The following is a 5,924-nucleotide window of genomic DNA, read 5'->3' as shown; positions in this document are numbered from 1 at the left end:
GTCAGTGTTGAATAAATGTTAATAGTAACTGTTCAATCTGAGACGAAATACATGAATGCACTATAAAGTTCAATGAGAGGTTTATTGCCTTAAGATTTTCTTTCTGTGATGTTGGGAATTGAACCCAGGGCCTCCTGAATGCCAGGCACTGAACTGAGACCCTTAAGATTTCTTTTTTTTTTTTTTCAGAAAATATAAACTTTATTTTTTTCAAGTTCACAAGATAGTTCTTATTACATATAACATTATGGTCAAGGATTCTACACCATGAATGCCCACAGTCACATAAATATATCCAATCCAATTGATGCCTTTCCAGCTAAAAGAGGCATCTGAAGTCCAGAAAATCATGTTTGGAGTACAGGTCATCCTTAATAGGATGGCACCTGTCAGTGCATTAGGGAGCATCCAAGGAGCCTTGTTTGATAGAGCTGACTCAGAACAGAGGAAGGGACAGACAGCCCTACAACACAGTCTCTTTGATCTCCTGGCTTCCCATTTTAGAATGGGATTGGAGACACAGGGCATGCCATGGGTGTGATTACAACAATCTGATCTCCAGTTCCAGGCAGAGATCTGGGAACTTATGTGCCTGGGATGCCCTGCATGTGGCTGAAGAGCTTCCTTGAAGAAGCAGTTATAAGCCTGTGCTTACACTTAATTTGAGTTGAGTCAAATGGGAACAGACCAACTGGAGATGCACTGAAGTGGATGTAAAGTGCAGAGGGCAGGAAGGGGCCAGAGCCCGGCATCTGAAATACAAAACATAAAAGGCTGCAGGCTGACCATCTCATGGGAAGGGTTCTTCTCTTCAGAAGGAATAGGTGGAGTCTTCCTATATCAAGAGCAAGGAAGGTGAAATTCCAATAAGCCTGTGTCCCTTCTCTCTGGTTTGGAGGCCAAGCCTCTTGGGATTAGCCTTTCAATGAAGTTGATGGCTTAGGATTTACTCCCTGAAGGAAGGAGATTCCAAGGTTGTGCTATATGGTTAAAAGGAAGAGGGGCTGGCAAGGGGGCTGAGACATGGAGGATGGAAATGCCAAAGTCCAGAGCTCCAGAGACAAGAAGAAACCATCCTGGAGATCAGGACATGGAGCAGCTGTGGAGGGAGTGCTTACAGAGAAGGTATTTTAGGTATTTCAACAACTATCTTAATGAAAACATACATGGCCTGTTCTTGCTAGATAAAGAAAAGTGGGGGGTCATCCTGCTTCAGACCCTTACCTGTAAAAAAGACAGGTAAGAAGATCTAATGACTGCAAGAGATGTTCTTATAAAACTCTTACATTTATCCTATCACAAGAATAGCCCTCAGTCTGGTCATAGACTTAGGCTACAAATCTGGCCACAAGAATTTCCTTTTCTTTTCATTCTTTGAAACCAAACAGAAGCAATAGTACTGTAGCTGAGTAGGTCCACCGTGCTCTCATCTGACTCTCTCCTGCATCTGTACAAGGATAAACACAGGGCTGCTACTCACTCATAGCAAAAATAGCAGTTGTTGGTTCTGGTTTTCTGGTTGTGTTCTCACCAGCATTCCATAAAGAGAGAAAGATAGAGTGAAGTGGTGGGAGAGAAGAATGGAAAGGAAGCTTCCAGTTGGTTCTTCTCTCTACTTGTCTTCAGGAATGAAAAGGAGTCCATGAGGAAGACTCCTAATTTCAATTCTTAGAGAAAAATCAAACTCCAAAGTCTGGTGAAAGGACACTAGGTCTCCATGGTTTGTGATCCTCCAGAAATGAATGCTGTGAGGTTTGGCTGCAATTTCTTCATCCTGCCATCTCCAATCTCTACATATGTGATTTTCTATCCAAATCTTGACACAATTCCTTCAAAGCAACTCTCCTTACTAATTTTAGTAACACTATAGATGCTTTCAATATGAAATATTTCTCCTAGTCCATACAGGAGAGTTTGGCCAGGGCTGGAACCAGCTGTTTGGTGTGATCAGAACATTCACACAATTCTTCTGAATTGGATGAGAAGTAAGGATTTTAATGCAGTTCCTAACCAGGAATCAGTTAAAACCTCAATTTCTGCTCTTTGTCTCTGTAGTGCTTCCTTTCTCTGTGGACTGAGGAGGCCACCCATGTTGCTTTTATGCTTATCATAAATTTCTCCCTCACTTTTCAGTAGTGCAAAGAGAGAGTCTTTTCATCCAATTCATACCTCCCTGGACACCCACAAAGGAACCACAGTTACCAATGCCTCCTAGCCACTGAAGCCATCTGTTGAGAAACTGTAGTTGCTAAAGTATTGGCCACTGTCATCAGATGACACATTCACCACATGTACCTGGTCACATTCTTCTAAATCACTGAAAAATAGATGTGTATCAGACACTTCAAAAATAATTTCTTCCTGTGCTAAACCTGAGCCAGTCACTACTCTTGGGTCCTTTCCAAACTTCTGGGCACAGAATCCAGTAGGAAGGGAGTAGAAGTGTCTGCCAATTTCCTTGGTCCATTTATTGATTGGGTTCTTTGCATTTTTGGTGTAAAGGTTTTTAAGTCCTTTATAAATTTTGAAGATTAGTGCTCTGTCTGAAGTGTGTGTGGAAAAGATTTTCTCTCACTCCGTAGGCTCTCTTTTCACATTATTGATTGTATCCTGTGCTAAGAAAAAATCTTTTCAGTTTGAATCTATCCCATTTATTGATTCTTGTTTTATTTCTTGCACACTGGGGGTCTTGTTAAGGAAGTCTGATCCTAAGTCAACAAGATGGAAATTTGGGCCTACTTTTTCATCTATTTGGTGAAGCGTCTCAGGACTAATTTCTAGATCCTTGATCCATTTTGAGTTGAGTTTTGTACAGGGTAAGAGATAGGATATGGATTTCCAGTTTTGCCAGCACCATTTGTTGAAGAGGCTATCTTTTCTCCATTGTATGTTTTTGGCACCTTTGTCTCGTATGAAATAACTGTACTTATGTGAGTATGTCTCTATGTTTTCTATTCTGTACCATTGGTCTACCTGTCTATTTTGGTGCCCATACCATGCTATTTTGTTACTATTGCCCTATAGTAGAGCTTTTCAGTTACATCAATGTTCATAGCTGCTCAATTCACAATAGCTAGATTGTGGAACCAACCAAGATGCCCTTCAATTGATGAATGGATAAAGAAACTGTGGTATATATACACAGTGGAATATTACTCAGCCATAAAGAAGAATAAAATTATGGCATTTGCAGATAAATGGATGGAGTTGGAGAATATATGCTAAGTGAAATAGACCAAGCTCTGAAAACCAAAGGTCAAAAGTTTTCTCTAATAAATGGATGATGATACATAATGAGGTGGGTGGGGGAAGAGAAGAGTAGAGGAACTTTGGATGGTATAGAGGAAAATGGGGTCAGGGGGTGGGGGAAGGAAAGAGAGTATACTGAGACAGACAGTATTACCCTATGTATATGCATGATTACATGAATGGTGTGAATGTACAATTTGTGTACAATAGATTAAAATAAAGTCTGTAAAAATAAAATTTTAAATTAAAAAAAGGAAAAAAGAAGGGAGTGGAAGATGATGATGGTTTTATCCAAGTCCCACAGAAATACCCATTCTGATTCACTGTATTGGGAAGAACTGGTATCAGCTTTCTTTCTGCCCCAGGTTATTCCCAGTCACATTTTTCCTGGGCTGGTCATCAGTATCTTACTTGATGTAGTCTGGGACAAAGATGGGCTTATGGAAGTATCTCCAGAGGAAAGTCTCTGTGCTATCAGTGCAGGTATCATAATACTAGGTTTTTCCATCTGGCATGGGGTAGTTGCTAATGTGGTACTCTTAGCATCACTATTAGTCTGGTCTGTGATTTCAAAGCTGGAGTTGGGGTAGCAGGTCTGGTACTGATTCTGACAAATAGTACAGGTGGGGTAGTCCTGGTTTGAGGTGCCAGCAACCGCTGCTGGTGGAATATTGGCAATTTGGAATGAAGTGGATATCAGACTGGAATTTGAGCTTGAAAGATGAATGGGATAAGAATAATGCACTGATCTTGGCTGGCTTATGGTTAACACTATATTGCAGGTAAGAACACAGTGTTGATTTGGAGATGGAGTCTGAATCACACCACTGTCAGGTTTCATACCTGGCCACAAGGCACTAGAAGGAGACAGTCCATATGTTTGTGTTACCTGAGGATGGACAGCATAGGGTTGAGCATGCAGTAGGGTCTGGTACTAAGTCTGCCCAGGATAAGCTATTTCTTAAACAGGATCTGACAGAATAAATGCTTGAAGTTTTGCAGAATACATTTGTGAGGTAAGGTCATTAGATGAGCAAGTGATATACTTGGAGCATGTCATAATTTCCCCTGATGTGGTAAGATCTGAAACAAGCCTTAATGTTCCAGATTTCTGGTCACTGACATCCAGGCTACTCACTTGACTTCAAGTGTGTTCTTCTGTTTCCTTCATCTGAACTTTTTTCAGTGGTACTCTGGCAAATCCTGTTCTTCTTCCATGAGGGTTAATATTTCTTTATTATACTTATGTGATTAGATTACAAGTCTCTTCCCACAGTCTTCACAATCCAAAGGCTGCAGAAGCTCCACAGCAAGACATGGGGACCAGTCCAGACACAGGGTAGAACTAGCAGAGAAGAGGAAACCACAGCATTACCATAATCTCCACCCCCGAGATTTCTTATTAAAGGAACATTTCTTAAAGTAATTGAGAAGTAAAAAAAAAAAAAAAAAGACACAGGAGAGTGAGCAGTGAGCCACACCACTGAGTGCCAGCAAGGGAGCCCAGCCATCAAACTCAGCCTCCTCCCTCAGGCAGGAGCCCCAACCCCTCCTTTGTCCTCAGGTCTCAAGGGTAGCACAAGGGATGGAGAGCAGGGTAGTTGAGGAGCACTGGGGGAGGCAGTCTGGCAAGGGGAAGCCACCCACCACCCCCTCTGCCTTCCCTTCTTTCCCCTCCCAGTTTCTTCCCAGATGGAAGAACAGCACAGTGTAGGCATCACAGTCAGTCAGCAAGAAGAGCTCAACTCCAACCATGAAAAAAACATAAAAAGAACAAGCAGCAACTGAACATACTGATGAAGTATAAGATGAAACAGACAAGACTTGATGAAGAAGTCAGAGAGAAGACAGTGCATGTAGGACAGGAACATCACAGACTCTGCCAACCAGTTTTTCAGGCAAGATCAGAATTGATCACCAAAATCCCAAATTTGGGCATAACAACATTTGTCAACAATCCACTGGTGTCTGTACTGCCTGGGGAGAAATATGAACAGGTGCTGCATTATTTGACTAGAATTGAAGTGACAATTTGAAGATGTCAAATCATGTTAAAGAATAGGTTTTTATTTTGATGAAAATCCTCACTTCAAAAATAAAGTTCTCTCTAAAGAATTTCATCTAAATAAGAGTGGTGATCCCTCTTCAAACTCCACTGAAATTCATTGGAAATCTGGAAAGGATTTGGCAAAATGCTCAAGTCGAACAGAGAATCAAGCTAGCAGGAAGAGGCAGCATAAAGAGCCAGAGAGCACCTTTACCTGGTTTATTGAGCATTCTGCTGCAGGTGCAGATGAGTTTGGAGAGGTCATCAAAGATGATATTTGGCCAAATCCACTGCAGTTCTACTTGGATTCTGATATAGATGATGAAGAAGGGGAAGGAGAAGAAAATGAGGATGAAGGATTGGAGATATTGATGAAGGAGATAAGGATGAAGTTGAAAATGAAGATGATGATGAAGGGGAGGAAGGAGAGGAGGATGAAGATGTCTACTTAAATACTGAGGATTCCAACCCTGTTTTCTTTAATTCTTTCTTTATTAAAAAAAATTCAGTCCCTGAGAGCAAGTTGCAGTCTCCTTCCACACTCCTTGTGTTCAGCCCTGTTCTTGGGCTCTTTTTATTCAAACCATGGTTCTCAACTTATTTTGGGGGTGGGTGGGAACACCTTTAG

General features: G+C 41.3%; 2 pseudogenes; one reads left to right on the top strand and one right to left on the bottom strand.

The window, feature by feature from the left end:
* Positions 1 to 1,612: 1,612 nt before the first annotated feature.
* Positions 1,613 to 4,275, bottom strand: LOC124973905 (eyes absent homolog 3-like; annotated as a pseudogene).
* A 666-nt stretch (positions 4,276 to 4,941) lies between these two features.
* LOC124973904 (protein SET-like) lies at positions 4,942 to 5,924 on the top strand (annotated as a pseudogene).

The sequence above is a fragment of the Sciurus carolinensis genome, unplaced genomic scaffold (assembly GCF_902686445.1).
Source record: "Sciurus carolinensis unplaced genomic scaffold, mSciCar1.2, whole genome shotgun sequence".
NCBI classification, from domain to species: Eukaryota; Metazoa; Chordata; class Mammalia; order Rodentia; family Sciuridae; genus Sciurus; species Sciurus carolinensis.
The sequence above is the reverse complement of the archived record's forward strand: the minus strand, read 5'-3'. Positions and strand labels throughout refer to the sequence as shown.